The sequence below is a fragment of the Salvelinus alpinus genome, chromosome 20 (assembly GCF_045679555.1).
Source record: "Salvelinus alpinus chromosome 20, SLU_Salpinus.1, whole genome shotgun sequence".
Lineage (NCBI taxonomy): Eukaryota > Metazoa > Chordata > Actinopteri > Salmoniformes > Salmonidae > Salvelinus > Salvelinus alpinus.
Genome location: NC_092105.1, coordinates 18472583 through 18485909, shown reverse-complemented (window position 1 = coordinate 18485909; position 13327 = coordinate 18472583). Strand labels below are relative to the sequence as shown.

General features: G+C 50.1%; 1 protein-coding gene across 3 annotated transcripts in view; it reads right to left on the bottom strand.

The window, feature by feature from the left end:
• Positions 1-13327, bottom strand: part of sytl5 (synaptotagmin-like 5) — a 91082-nt gene that overhangs the window by 53185 nt on the left and 24570 nt on the right. For all 3 annotated transcript variants that reach the window (XM_071354776.1, XM_071354774.1, XM_071354775.1), the window contains exon 2: positions 12873-12968. The gene's annotated coding sequence lies outside the window, so the exon portion shown is untranslated. The remainder of the gene's footprint in view (positions 1-12872; positions 12969-13327) is intronic.

Below are 13327 nucleotides of genomic sequence, written 5' to 3'. Positions count from 1 at the left end.
CTTTCCGATTTGGTCCTGCCGTACATACCTACACGTACGCTACGGTCACAAGACGCAGGCCTCCTAATTGTCCCTAGAATTTCTAAGCAAACAGCTGGAGGCAGGGCTTTCTCCTATAGAGCTCCATTTTTATGGAATGGTCTGCCTACCCATGTGAGAGACGCAGACTCGGTCTCAACTTTTATCTTTACTGAAGACTCATCTCTTCAGTGGGTCATATGATTGAGTATAGTCTGGCCCAGGAGTGTGAAGGTGAACGGAAAGGCTCTGGAGCAAGGAACCACCTGTAACGACGTTCCTCTTCCACTTCATACGAAGAGGAGGAGCAGGGATCGAACCAAAATGCAGACTTGTGATTTGACATGATATTTATTAAAGTAAAGACGACAACACGAACTACACTTAAAACTAAACAAAACATGGCCTCCCGGGTGGCGCAGTGGTCTAAAGCACTGCATCGCAGTGCTATGCTGCGCCACCAGAGTCTGGGTTCGCGCCCAGGCTCTGTCGCAGCCGGCCGCGACCGGGAGGTCCGTGGGGCGACGCACAATTGGCTTAGCGTCGTCCGGGTTAGGGAGGGTTTGGCCGGTAGGGATATCCTTGTCTCATCGCGCTCCAGCGACTCCTGTGGCGGGCCGGGCGCAGTGCGCGCTAACCGAGGGGGCGGGTGCACGGTGTTTCCTCCGACACATTGGTGCGGCTGGCTTCCGGGTTGGAGGCGCGCTGTGTTAAGAAGCAGTGCGGCTAGGTTGGGTTGTGCTTCGGAGGACGCATGACTTTCGACCTTCGTCTCTCCCGAGCCCGTACGGGAGTTGTAGCGATGAGACAAGATAGTAATTACTAGCGATTGGATACCACGAAAATTGGGGAGAAAAGGGGATAAAGTTTAAAAAAAAAAAAAAAAAAAAAAAAAAAAAACTAAACAAAACAACAAACGGAGTAGACAAACCTGAACGTAAGGACTTACATGTAACGCAGAACGAACGAACAGGAAAATGACTACATAAAACGACGAACGAACGAAACAGTCCCGTATGGTGCAACATAGACACAGACACAGGAGACAACCACCCACGACAAACAAAGTGAAAACACCTACCTTAATATGATTCTCAATCAGAGGAGATGAAAACCACCTGCCTCTAATTGAGAACCATATTAGGTACCCAAACCAACATAGAAACAGAAAACATAGACTGCCCACCCAAACTCACGTCCTGACCAACTAACACATACAAAACTAACAGAAAACAGGTCAGGAACGTGACACCACCCTTGCTGTCTCTGCCTGGCCAGTTCCATTCTCTCCACTGGGATTCTCTTCCTCTAACCCTATTACAGGGGCTGAGTCACTGGCTTACTGGTGCTCTTTCATGCCGTCCCTAGGAGGGGTGCGTCACTTGAGTGGGTTGAGTCTCTGACGTGGTTCCCCTGTCCCCTGACAACTACTGTGATTATTATTTGACCATGCTGGTCATTTATGAACATTTGAACATCTTGGCCATGTTCTGTTATAATCTCCACCCGGCACAGCCAGAAGAGGACTGGCCACCCCTCATAGCCTGGTTCCTCTCTAGGTTTCTTCCTAGGTTTTGGCCTTTCTAGGGAGTTTTTCCTAGCCACCGTGCTTCTACACCTGCATTGCTTGCTGTTTGAGGTTTTAGGCTGGGTTTCTGTACAGCACTTTGAGATATCAGCTGATGTAAGAAGGGCTATATAAATACATTTGATTTGATTTGATTACAACTTGCATACTGCCCCAACAGATGTCTAGTTAAATAAAGGTGAAATAAAAATCAAATTAAAAAATCCACAGATGCAATCGCCATCGTACTGCACAGTGCCCTATCCCATCTGGACAAGATATATACCTATGTAAGAATGCTGTTCAGACTACAGCTCAGCCTTCAATACCATAGTGCCCTCCAAGCTCATCACTAAGCTTGGGGCCCTGGGTCAGAACCCCGCCCTCTGCAACTGGGTCCTAGACTTCCTGATAGGCCGTCCCCAGGTGGTGAAGGTAGGCAACAACACAAGGTAGGAGCACACCCCTATCCACATTGACGGGGCCGCATTGGAGAGGGTGAAAATCTTCAAGTTCCTTGGCGTGCACATCACTGACAACCTGAAACGGTCCATCCACACAGACAGTGTGGTGAAGAAGGTACAACAGCACCTCTTCAAACTCAGGAGGCTGAAGAAATTTGGCTTGGCCCCTAAGACCCCCACAAACTTCTACGATGCACCATTAGGAAAATCCTGTCGGGCTGTATCACCGTCTGGTACGGCAACTGCACCGCCCTCAACCGCAGGGCTCTCCAGAGAGTGGTGCGGTCTGCCCAACGCATTATCTGGGGCACACTGCCTGCCCTCCAGGACACCAACAGCACCCGGTGTCACAGGAAGGCCAAGAAGATCATCAAGGACAACAACCACCTGAGCCACGGCCTGTTCACCCGCTACCATCTAGAAGGCGGGGACAGTACAGGTGCATCAAAGCTGGGAACGAGAGACTAAAAAACAGCTTCAATCTCCAGGCCATCAGACTGTGAAACAGTCACCACTAGGCGACCTCCGCCCAGTACCCTGCCCTGAACCTTAGTCACTGTTCTAGCCGGCTACCACCCGATACTCAACCCTGCACATTAGAGACTGCTTCCCTATGTACACTTTAATAATGTTGACATACTGTTTTACTCACTTCATATGTATATACTGTATTCTAGTCAAGGCCTATTCTATATAACTACTGCTGTACACACCTTTTCTATTCATATACTGCCCATAATTTCTAGAGTATACACACCATTATATACATATATATTTATATACCGGACGATGACAATGCTTGTTCTAATATTTTATATTTCTTAATCCCTTTCTTTAGATACCTTTTTTTTTTTACGTGTATTGTTTTGTACGGTCAGGTATTACCGCACCGTTGATTCTAGAAACATAAACATTTCGCTACACCTGCGTTAACATCTGCTAAATATGCATATGCGACCAATACCTTTTGATTTGATCTATGGCGTGTGAGAGGTGACTCATTTTAGCAGCCTTGAACAACAATGTCTATTGATTCAATACATGTTTTTATTTGATTTGACTTCGTGCCATTCATTTTGGTGCTGTGGTGCACTCCTGTGTCTACAGTACCTGTCTCTTTACACCAGTCTGTTGATACAGCAGCTGCTATGGTATTGCGTGGGAGTGGGAGCCCTCCTTCAGTACACAGTTACACACACTACAGATGTAGTATCTTAATTTGATCACCCTGCTGTAGGATAATTTTCCTGAAATGCAGGAAATGTAAAACTTCTAGTGTATTTGAGGTTTAAAACAGCTTCTAAAGTTTGTAATTTCCACTTAGAAATTTCAGACAATTTTCCATACAAAAATCAAATTCAACCCCTACAAAAATGTCCATTAACTATAATTCACATAATAATTCACATTTCCTTTTGCTGCAGGATCATTTTCCTGCTGTAGAAAACTGTCTCAAATGAAGATCCTACATCTGTAACAGCCTCTCTGAAGTCGTCTCTGCCCTGAGCAAATACAATGTCCAGAAAGGTCTAAACCTCAGCCTCTAACCAGAGGTATCGCACTCTGCCCTCAACCAATAAAGGGTTAGGACAAAGCCTTTCAAATCCGGTTCTTGACTTACTGTTTCTTTCCTTGTCTCCTCATCTTTGTTTTCTTCAGTTCTGTTTCTCTGACTTCTCTCTCTGATCATTAACTAATTGCTTATTGTCATTGATTGACCATTCACTGTCCACTCACCCAAGGTCCCAGGTCTGAATCAGTACCTGATTAGAGGTGAAGGATAGAAACCAGCAGGCCAGGATCTAAATACCTCTGGGTCATGAGTCAAGACATACGATAAATACAGAGAATTCTTGTTTCAGTGTGGGAGAGGAAGTGGAGGGAGTTTCGTCCCTTGTTACAGCATTATGTAGCACAAGGCTACAGTTCATGGTCTGACTAATGGTTTGTCAATATAGCTTCCATACCACGGTGGGTAGGCAGAAAGGCATGAGTCACCACAAAGTCTGTGGCTTCTTGAATGGCAATCTATGTTAACATACTTCAGTATGTGGAAGGGAGGTGTCCTGTCTCGCTTGTTTCATTATGTGGGTTACGACTGCATTTACATCATAGGGAAAGGCCTGTTGATACCTGGGTGACTGGGCAGCTGCTGATGGACTGGATTCATGTAGCAGATTTCGGAGGCCTCTGCCATTTACATTTAAAGGTGGGTCACCTCCTCCGCTACCAATGTGAAGCATCTCATCTGCCTAGGTGACGCACGGCAGCCTTGTGAGCGCCAGACTGCTCACCCACCACATATCAACTATCAGCTGGGCCCATCACAGTGTGACTTTGAGCCAAGGGTATGGAGTTCGTTCCTTTGGTTCCATATGGTTTACAACTACATTTCTACCTGAGAGAATGGACTGTGGATACCCAGGAGACGTTTTGGCTCACTGCAGCAGGTGCAAGTGCAGACAGGTGCATCTATCTACCTATTACCCCCTACAGGAGAGCGAGGGAGAGTGGCCATGTCCCAGTTGGCAAGAAGCACAAGAAACAAATTAAAGTATGTGTAGAGTGATAACACGCCGACTATCAATGAGAACAGGAGATAAATGAGACATCTAGTACTTTATAGCAAACACGAACCACACACACACACACGACTAAAACAACACAAAAATTATTAAAACCCATTATGGTAGACAAACAATTCCCCTACAGATGTAATGAGCTTTTCGAAGAGCATTTCTCCCCCACACCCTCTTTCTCCCACTCTCTCAGCTCTCATTTCTACTTTGATATCCCTTGACAGCCTGTACTGTAGAGCTCTAGAGCGAGGAGCAGCGTTACAGACAGCCTCTGGGCACAGCGCTGTACTGTAGCGCTCTAGAGCGAGGAGCAGCGTTACAGACAGCCTCTTGGCACAGTGCTGTACTGTAGAGATCTAGAGCGAGGAGCAGCGTTACAGACAGCCTCTGGGCACAGCGCTGTACTGTAGAGCTCTAGAGCGAGGAGCAGCGTTACAGACAGCCTCTGGGCACAGCGCTGTACTGTAGAGCTCTAGAGCGAGGAGTAGCGTTACAGACAGCCTCTGGGCACAGCGCTGTACTGTAGCGCTCTACAGCGAGGAGCAGCGTTACAGACAGCCTCTGGGCACAGTGCTGTACTGTAGAGCTCTAGAGCGAGGAGCAGCGTTACAGACAGCCTCTGGGCACAGCGCTGTACTGTAGAGATCTAGAGCGAGGAGCAGCGTTACAGACAGCCTCTGGGCACAGCGCTGTACTGTAGAGATCTAGAGCGAGGAGCAGCGTTACAGACAGCCTCTGGGCACAGCGCTGTACTGTAGAGATCTAGAGCGAGGAGCAGCGTTACAGACAGCCTCTGGGCACAGCGCTGTACTGTAGAGATCTAGAGCGAGGAGCAGCGTTACAGACAGCCTCTGGGCACAGTGCTGTACTGTAGAGATCTAGAGCGAGGAGCAGCGTTACAGACAGCCTCTGGGCACAGCGCTGTACTGTAGAGCTCTAGAGCGAGGAGCAGCGTTAGAAACAGCCTCTGGGCACAGCGCTGTACTGTAGAGATCTAGAGCGAGGAGCAGCGTTACAGACAGCCTCTGGGCACAGCGCTGTACTGTAGAGATCTAGAGCGAGGAGCAGCGTTACAGACAGCCTCTGGGCACAGCGCTGTACTGTAGAGATCTAGAGCGAGGAGCAGCGTTACAGACAGCCTCTGGGCACAGCGCTGTACTGTAGAGCTCTAGAGCGAGGAGCAGCGTTACAGACAGCCTCTGGGCACAGCGCTGTACTGTAGAGATCTAGAGCGAGGAGCAGCGTTACAGACAGCCTCTGGGCACAGTGCTGTACTGTAGAGATCTAGAGCGAGGAGCAGCGTTACAGACAGCCTCTGGGCACAGCGCTGTACTGTAGAGCTCTAGAGCGAGGAGCAGTGTTACAGACAGCCTCTGGGCACAGCGCTGTACTGTAGAGATCTAGAGCGAGGAGCAGCGTTACAGACAGCCTCTGGGCACAGCGCTGTACTGTAGAGATCTAGAGCGAGGAGCAGTGTTACAGACAGCCTCTGGGCACAGCGCTGTACTGTAGAGATCTAGAGCGAGGAGCAGTGTTACAGACAGCCTCTGGGCACAGTGCTGTACTGTAGAGATCTAGAGCGAGGAGCAGTGTTACAGACAGCCTCTGGGCACAGCGCTGTACTGTAGAGATCTAGAGCGAGGAGCAGCGTTACAGACAGCCTCTGGGCACAGCGCTGTACTGTAGAGCTCTAGAGCGAGGAGCAGCGTTACAGACAGCCTCTGGGCACAGCGCTGTACTGTAGAGATCTAGAGCGAGGAGCAGCGTTACAGACAGCCTCTGGGCACAGCGCTGTACTGTAGAGCTCTAGAGCGAGGAGCAGTGTTACAGACAGCCTCTGGGCACAGCGCTGTACTGTAGAGATCTAGAGCGAGGAGCAGCGTTACAGACAGCCTCTGGGCACAGCGCTGTACTGTAGAGATCTAGAGCGAGGAGCAGTGTTACAGACAGCCTCTGGGCACAGCGCTGTACTGTAGAGATCTAGAGCGAGGAGCAGTGTTACAGACAGCCTCTGGGCACAGTGCTGTACTGTAGAGATATAGAGCGAGGAGCAGTGTTACAGACAGCCTCTGGGCACAGCGCTGTACTGTAGAGATCTAGAGCGAGGAGCAGCGTTACAGACAGCCTCTGGGCACAGCGCTGTACTGTAGAGCTCTAGAGCGAGGAGCAGTGTTACAGACAGCCTCTGGGCACAGCGCTGTACTGTAGAGATCTAGAGCGAGGAGCAGCGTTACAGACAGCCTCTGGGCACAGCGCTGTACTGTAGAGCTCTAGAGCGAGGAGCAGTGTTACAGACAGCCTCTGGGCACAGCGCTGTACTGTAGAGATCTAGAGCGAGGAGCAGCGTTACAGACAGCCTCTGGGCACAGTGCTGTACTGTAGAGATCTACAGCGAGGAGCAGCGTTACAGACAGCCTCTGGGCACAGCGCTGTACTGTAGAGCTCTAGAGCGAGGAGCAGCGTTACAGACAGCCTCTGGGCACAGTGCTGTACTGTAGAGATCTAGAGCGAGGAGCAGTGTTACAGACAGCCTCTGGGCACAGTGCTGTACTGTAGAGATCTAGAGCGAGGAGCAGTGTTACAGACAGCCTCTGGGCACAGTGCTGTACTGTAGAGATCTAGAGCGAGGAGCAGTGTTACAGACAGCCTCTGGGCACAGTGCTGTACTGTAGAGATCTAGAGCGAGGAGCAGTGTTACAGACAGCCTCTGGGCACAGTGCTGTACTGTAGAGATCTAGAGCGAGGAGCAGTGTTACAGACAGCCTCTGGGCACAGCGCTGTACTGTAGAGATCTAGAGCGAGGAGCAGCGTTACAGACAGCCTCTGGGCACAGCGCTGTACTGTAGAGATCTAGAGCGAGGAGCAGCGTTAGAAACAGCCTCTGGGCACAGCGCTGTACTGTAGAGCTCTAGAGCGAGGAGCAGCGTTACAGACAGCCTCTGGGCACAGCGCTGTACTGTAGAGATCTAGAGCGAGGAGCAGCGTTAGAAACAGCCTCTGGGCACAGCGCTGTACTGTAGAGATCTAGAGCGAGGAGCAGCGTTACAGACAGCCTTTGGGCACAGCGCTGTACTGTAGCGCTCTAGAGCGAGGAGCAGCGTTACAGACAGCCTCTGGGCACAGCGCTGTACTGTAGAGCTCTAGAGCGAGGAGCAGCGTTACAGACAGCCTCTGGGCACAGCGCTGTACTGTAGAGATCTAGAGCGAGGAGCAGTGTTACAGACAGCCTCTGGGCACAGTGCTGTACTGTAGAGATATAGAGCGAGGAGCAGTGTTACAGACAGCCTCTGGGCACAGCGCTGTACTGTAGAGATCTAGAGCGAGGAGCAGCGTTACAGACAGCCTCTGGGCACAGCGCTGTACTGTAGAGCTCTAGAGCGAGGAGCAGTGTTACAGACAGCCTCTGGGCACAGCGCTGTACTGTAGAGATCTAGAGCGAGGAGCAGTGTTACAGACAGCCTCTGGGCACAGCACTGTACTGTAGAGATCTAGAGCGAGGAGCAGCGTTAGAAACAGCCTCTGGGCACAGCGCTGTACTGTAGAGCTCTAGAGCGAGGAGCAGTGTTACAGACAGCCTCTGGGCACAGCGCTGTACTGTAGAGATCTAGAGCGAGGAGCAGCGTTACAGACAGCCTCTGGGCACAGCGCTGTACTGTAGACCTCTAGAGCGAGGAGCAGTGTTACAGACAGCCTCTGGGCACAGCGCTGTACTGTAGAGATCTAGAGCGAGGAGCAGCGTTACAGACAGCCTCTGGGCACAGTGCTGTACTGTAGAGATCTACAGCGAGGAGCAGCGTTACAGACAGCCTCTGGGCACAGCGCTGTACTGTAGAGCTCTAGAGCGAGGAGCAGCGTTACAGACAGCCTCTGGGCACAGTGCTGTACTGTAGAGATCTAGAGCGAGGAGCAGTGTTACAGACAGCCTCTGGGCACAGTGCTGTACTGTAGAGATCTAGAGCGAGGAGCAGCGTTACAGACAGCCTCTGGGCACAGCGCTGTACTGTAGAGATCTAGAGCGAGGAGCAGCGTTAGAAACAGCCTCTGGGCACAGCGCTGTACTGTAGAGCTCTAGAGCGAGGAGCAGCGTTACAGACAGCCTCTGGGCACAGCGCTGTACTGTAGAGATCTAGAGCGAGGAGCAGCGTTAGAAACAGCCTCTGGGCACAGCGCTGTACTGTAGAGATCTAGAGCGAGGAGCAGCGTTACAGACAGCCTTTGGGCACAGCGCTGTACTGTAGCGCTCTAGAGCGAGGAGCAGCGTTACAGACAGCCTCTGGGCACAGCGCTGTACTGTAGAGCTCTAGAGCGAGGAGCAGCGTTACAGACAGCCTCTGGGCACAGCGCTGTACTGTAGAGATCTAGAGCGAGGAGCAGCGTTACAGACAGCCTCTGGGCACAGCGCTGTACTGTAGAGCTCTAGAGCGAGGAGCAGCGTTACAGACAGCCTCTGGGCACAGCGCTGTACTGTAGAGATCTAGAGCGAGGAGTAGCGTTACAGACAGCCTCTGGGCACAGCGCTGTACTGTAGAGATCTAGAGCGAGGAGTAGCGTTACAGACAGCCTCTGGGCACAGTGCTGTACTGTAGAGATCTAGAGCGAGGAGTAGCGTTACAGACAGCCTCTGGGCACAGTGCTGTACTGTAGAGATCTAGAGCGAGGAGTAGCGTTACAGACAGCCTCTGGGCACAGCGCTGTACTGTAGAGATCTAGAGCGAGGAGCAGCGTTACAGACAGCCTCTGGGCACAGAGCTGTACTGTAGAGATCTAGAGCGAGGAGTAGCGTTACAGACAGCCTCTGGGCACAGCGCTGTACTGTAGAGATCTAGAGCGAGGAGCAGCGTTACAGACAGCCTCTGGGCACAGCGCTGTACTGTAGAGATCTAGAGCGAGGAGCAGCGTTACAGACAGCCTCTGGGCACAGCGCTGTACTGTAGAGATCTAGAGCGAGGAGTAGCGTTACAGACAGCCTCTGGGCACAGCGCTGTACTGTAGCGCTCTAGAGCGAGGAGCAGCGTTACAGACAGCCTCTGGGCACAGCGCTGTACTGTAGAGCTCTAGAGCGAGGAGCAGCGTTACAGACAGCCTCTGGGCACAGTGCTGTACTGTAGAGATCTAGAGCGAGGAGCAGCGTTACAGACAGCCTCTGGGCACAGCGCTGTACTGTAGAGATCTAGAGCGAGGAGCAGCGTTACAGACAGCCTCTGGGCACAGCGCTGTACTGTAGAGCTCTAGAGCGAGGAGCAGTGTTACAGACAGCCTCTGGGCACAGCGCTGTACTGTAGAGCTCTAGAGCGAGGAGCAGTGTTACAGACAGCCTCTGGGCACAGCGCTGTACTGTAGAGATCTAGAGCGAGGAGCAGCGTTACAGACAGCCTCTGGGCACAGCGCTGTACTGTAGAGATCTAGAGCGAGGAGCAGCGTTACAGACAGCCTCTGGGCACAGCGCTGTACTGTAGAGCTCTAGAGCGAGGAGCAGTGTTACAGACAGCCTCTGGGCACAGCGCTGTACTGTAGAGATCTAGAGCGAGGAGTAGCGTTACAGACAGCCTCTGGGCACAGCGCTGTACTGTAGAGATCTAGAGCGAGGAGCAGCGTTACAGACAGCCTCTGGGCACAGCGCTGTACTGTAGAGATCTAGAGCGAGGAGCAGCGTTACAGACAGCCTCTGGGCACAGCGCTGTACTGTAGAGATCTAGAGCGAGGAGCAGCGTTACAGACAGCCTCTGGGCACAGTGCTGTACTGTAGAGATCTAGAGCGAGGAGCAGCGTTACAGACAGCCTCTGGGCACAGCGCTGTACTGTAGAGATCTAGAGCGAGGAGCAGTGTTACAGACAGCCTCTGGGCACAGCGCTGTACTGTAGAGATCTAGAGCGAGGAGCAGCGTTACAGACAGCCTCTGGGCACAGCGCTGTACTGTAGAGATCTAGAGCGAGGAGCAGCGTTACAGACAGCCTCTGGGCACAGCGCTGTACTGTAGAGATCTAGAGCGAGGAGCAGCGTTACAGACAGCCTCTGGGCACAGCGCTGTACTGTAGAGATCTAGAGCGAGGAGCAGCGTTACAGACAGCCTCTGGGCACAGCGCTGTACTGTAGAGATCTAGAGCGAGGAGCAGTGTTACAGACAGCCTCTGGGCACAGCGCTGTACTGTAGAGATCTAGAGCGAGGAGCAGCGTTACAGACAGCCTCTGGGCACAGCGCTGTACTGTAGCGCTCTAGAGCGAGGAGCAGCATTACAGATAACAGTAACACACTCTTCTCTATGTGTGTGCATGTGCCTGTGTACGTGTATGTGTGCCTGTGTGTTCGTGCATACATGCATGTGCATGTGTGCAATGCAACTGTGTGCCTGTGTGTGAACTCTGGACAATCCATGGTAACTGAATTACGTTTTGATACATTTATTTTACTCTAAAATGTATGTCAAACAAAAATCTATGATTTCACAGTTGAACAAACCATGAAACTCTTTGCACAATGACTTATTTTAACAATTTACATTGAAAAATGTGCAAAAACTAATTTAGTGGAAGAACTGTGTAGCTGCAAACTGTGGCACCGGAATGAAGGTAAACTCTCTCAGGTTTTTATGCGACCACGTTTTCTAAAAACTCCCCAAACTGTTGCCACAAAGTTAGAAGCACAGAATCGTCTAGACTGTCTCTCTCTTCACTGGAACTAAGGGGCCTAGCCCGAACCGTGAAAAACAGCACCAGACCATTATTCCTCCTCCACCAAACTTTACAGCTGGTGTTATGCATTGTGGCAGGTAACATTCTCCTGGCACCCGCCAAATCCAGATTCAGCCGTCGGACTGCCAGATGGTGAAGTGTGATTCATCACTCCAGAGAATGTATTTCCACTGCTCCAGAGTCCAATGGTGACGAGCTTTACACCACTCCAGCCAACGCTTGGCATTGTGCATGGTGATCTTAGGCTGCTTGGCCATGGAAACCCATTTCATGAAGCTCCAGACGAACACTTCTTGTGCTGATGTTGCATCCAAAGACAGCTGATTTCTACACTGCGCTTCAGCACAGTCCCATTCTGTGAGCTTGTGTGGCCTACCACTTCGCGGATCAGCCTTTTCCACTTCACAACAACAGCACTTACAGTTGACTGGGGCAGTTCTAGCAGGGCAGAAATTTCACAAACTGACTTGTTGGAAAGGTGTCATCCTATGACGGTGCCACGTTAAAAGTCACTGAGCTGTTTAGTAAAGCCATTCTAATGCCAATGTTAGTCTTTGGAGATTGCATGGCTGTGTGCTCAATGTTATACACCTGGCAGTAACGGGTGTGGCTGAATTAGCCAAATCCACTAATTTGAAGGGGTGTCCACATACTTCTGTATATACAGTGTATTTGCGCCGAATTAAATGTAAAAAAGGCAGAAAGAATGGGTTGTCAGCCTTGAGTTTGGTTATTTAAACTACAGTAAGTGAAGTGGATTTACACCCGTAACAGAATTAAATTAAGGTAATGGAATTACATCATGCGTCCCTTATCTGTACTACACACGGTTACGGGGAGTAGTGAACTACATGTAGTTCAACTAATCATTTAATTACATTTTGCAGTAGCTTGGTGGTAGTTCAACTAAATTAAAATCTTGGTAGGGTTTTCAGTAGTTTTGGTATTTATTAGGATCCCCATTAGCCGCCGCAAAAGCAGCAGCTACTCTTCCTCGGTTCCACATGAAACATGACATCATACATAGTACAGAACATTATTAGTCAAGGACTGAAATACATCAATTTAAAACGTCACACACAGCCTACATGTCAGTACATACACACAATATCTAGGTCTAATACATAGTACAGTGCAAATTACAATACAAGCTATATAAAATGTCTGTGTCTCTTCAAAGTCCCCTTTGTGCAGTAAGATGTTCTTTTATCCTTTTTTAATCTGGTTTTATTGCTAGCTTGAGTTACCTGGGGTGGCAGAGAGTTCCATGTAGTTATGGCTCTATTTAATATTGTGCGTTTCCCAGCCTCTGTTCTGGACCAGGGGACTGTGAAGAGACCTCTAGTTGCATGTCTTGTGTTGTACCAATGTGTGCCAAACTGTGTGCCAACTGCTTGAACAGACAGTTCGGTACCTTCAACACATCAACACCTCACACAAAGACCAATAGTGATGCACTTAATCTCTCCTCAACTTTGAGCCAGGAGAGATTGACATGCATGTACATCTAAGTACCATACGTGCTGCTTTGTTCTGGACTAACTGCAATTTACCTATGTCCCTCTTTGCTGCACATGACCACACAGCTGGGCAGTAGTCCTGTAGTACCTGTCTGGTCGACTGAGAAACATGCTGACTCGGGATAGAAACTGAGGAATAGACAGATATAGGGGAGGTAATTAATAACGTGATGGAGTTCAGGTGAGTCCGATGAAGCGCTGATGCACGTAACAATGATGACAGGTGCACGTAATGATAAGCAGCCTGGCGACCTCGAGCGCCAGAGGGGGAGCGGGAGCAGACGTGACAATAATGGTACAATCATAATTAAAATACCGTTTTTTTAGGGGGCTTGGGCTCATAAGCTTATGCATAAGCTCTAATATGCATATGGGTGCTTTGAATGAATCATCACCATAGAAAGCGTTGTCCATTTCGTTTTAGCAACCAGGAAATGGCGGATAGATTTATGCATACTGCATCTTTAATCCTTTTTTGCCATGTAGTG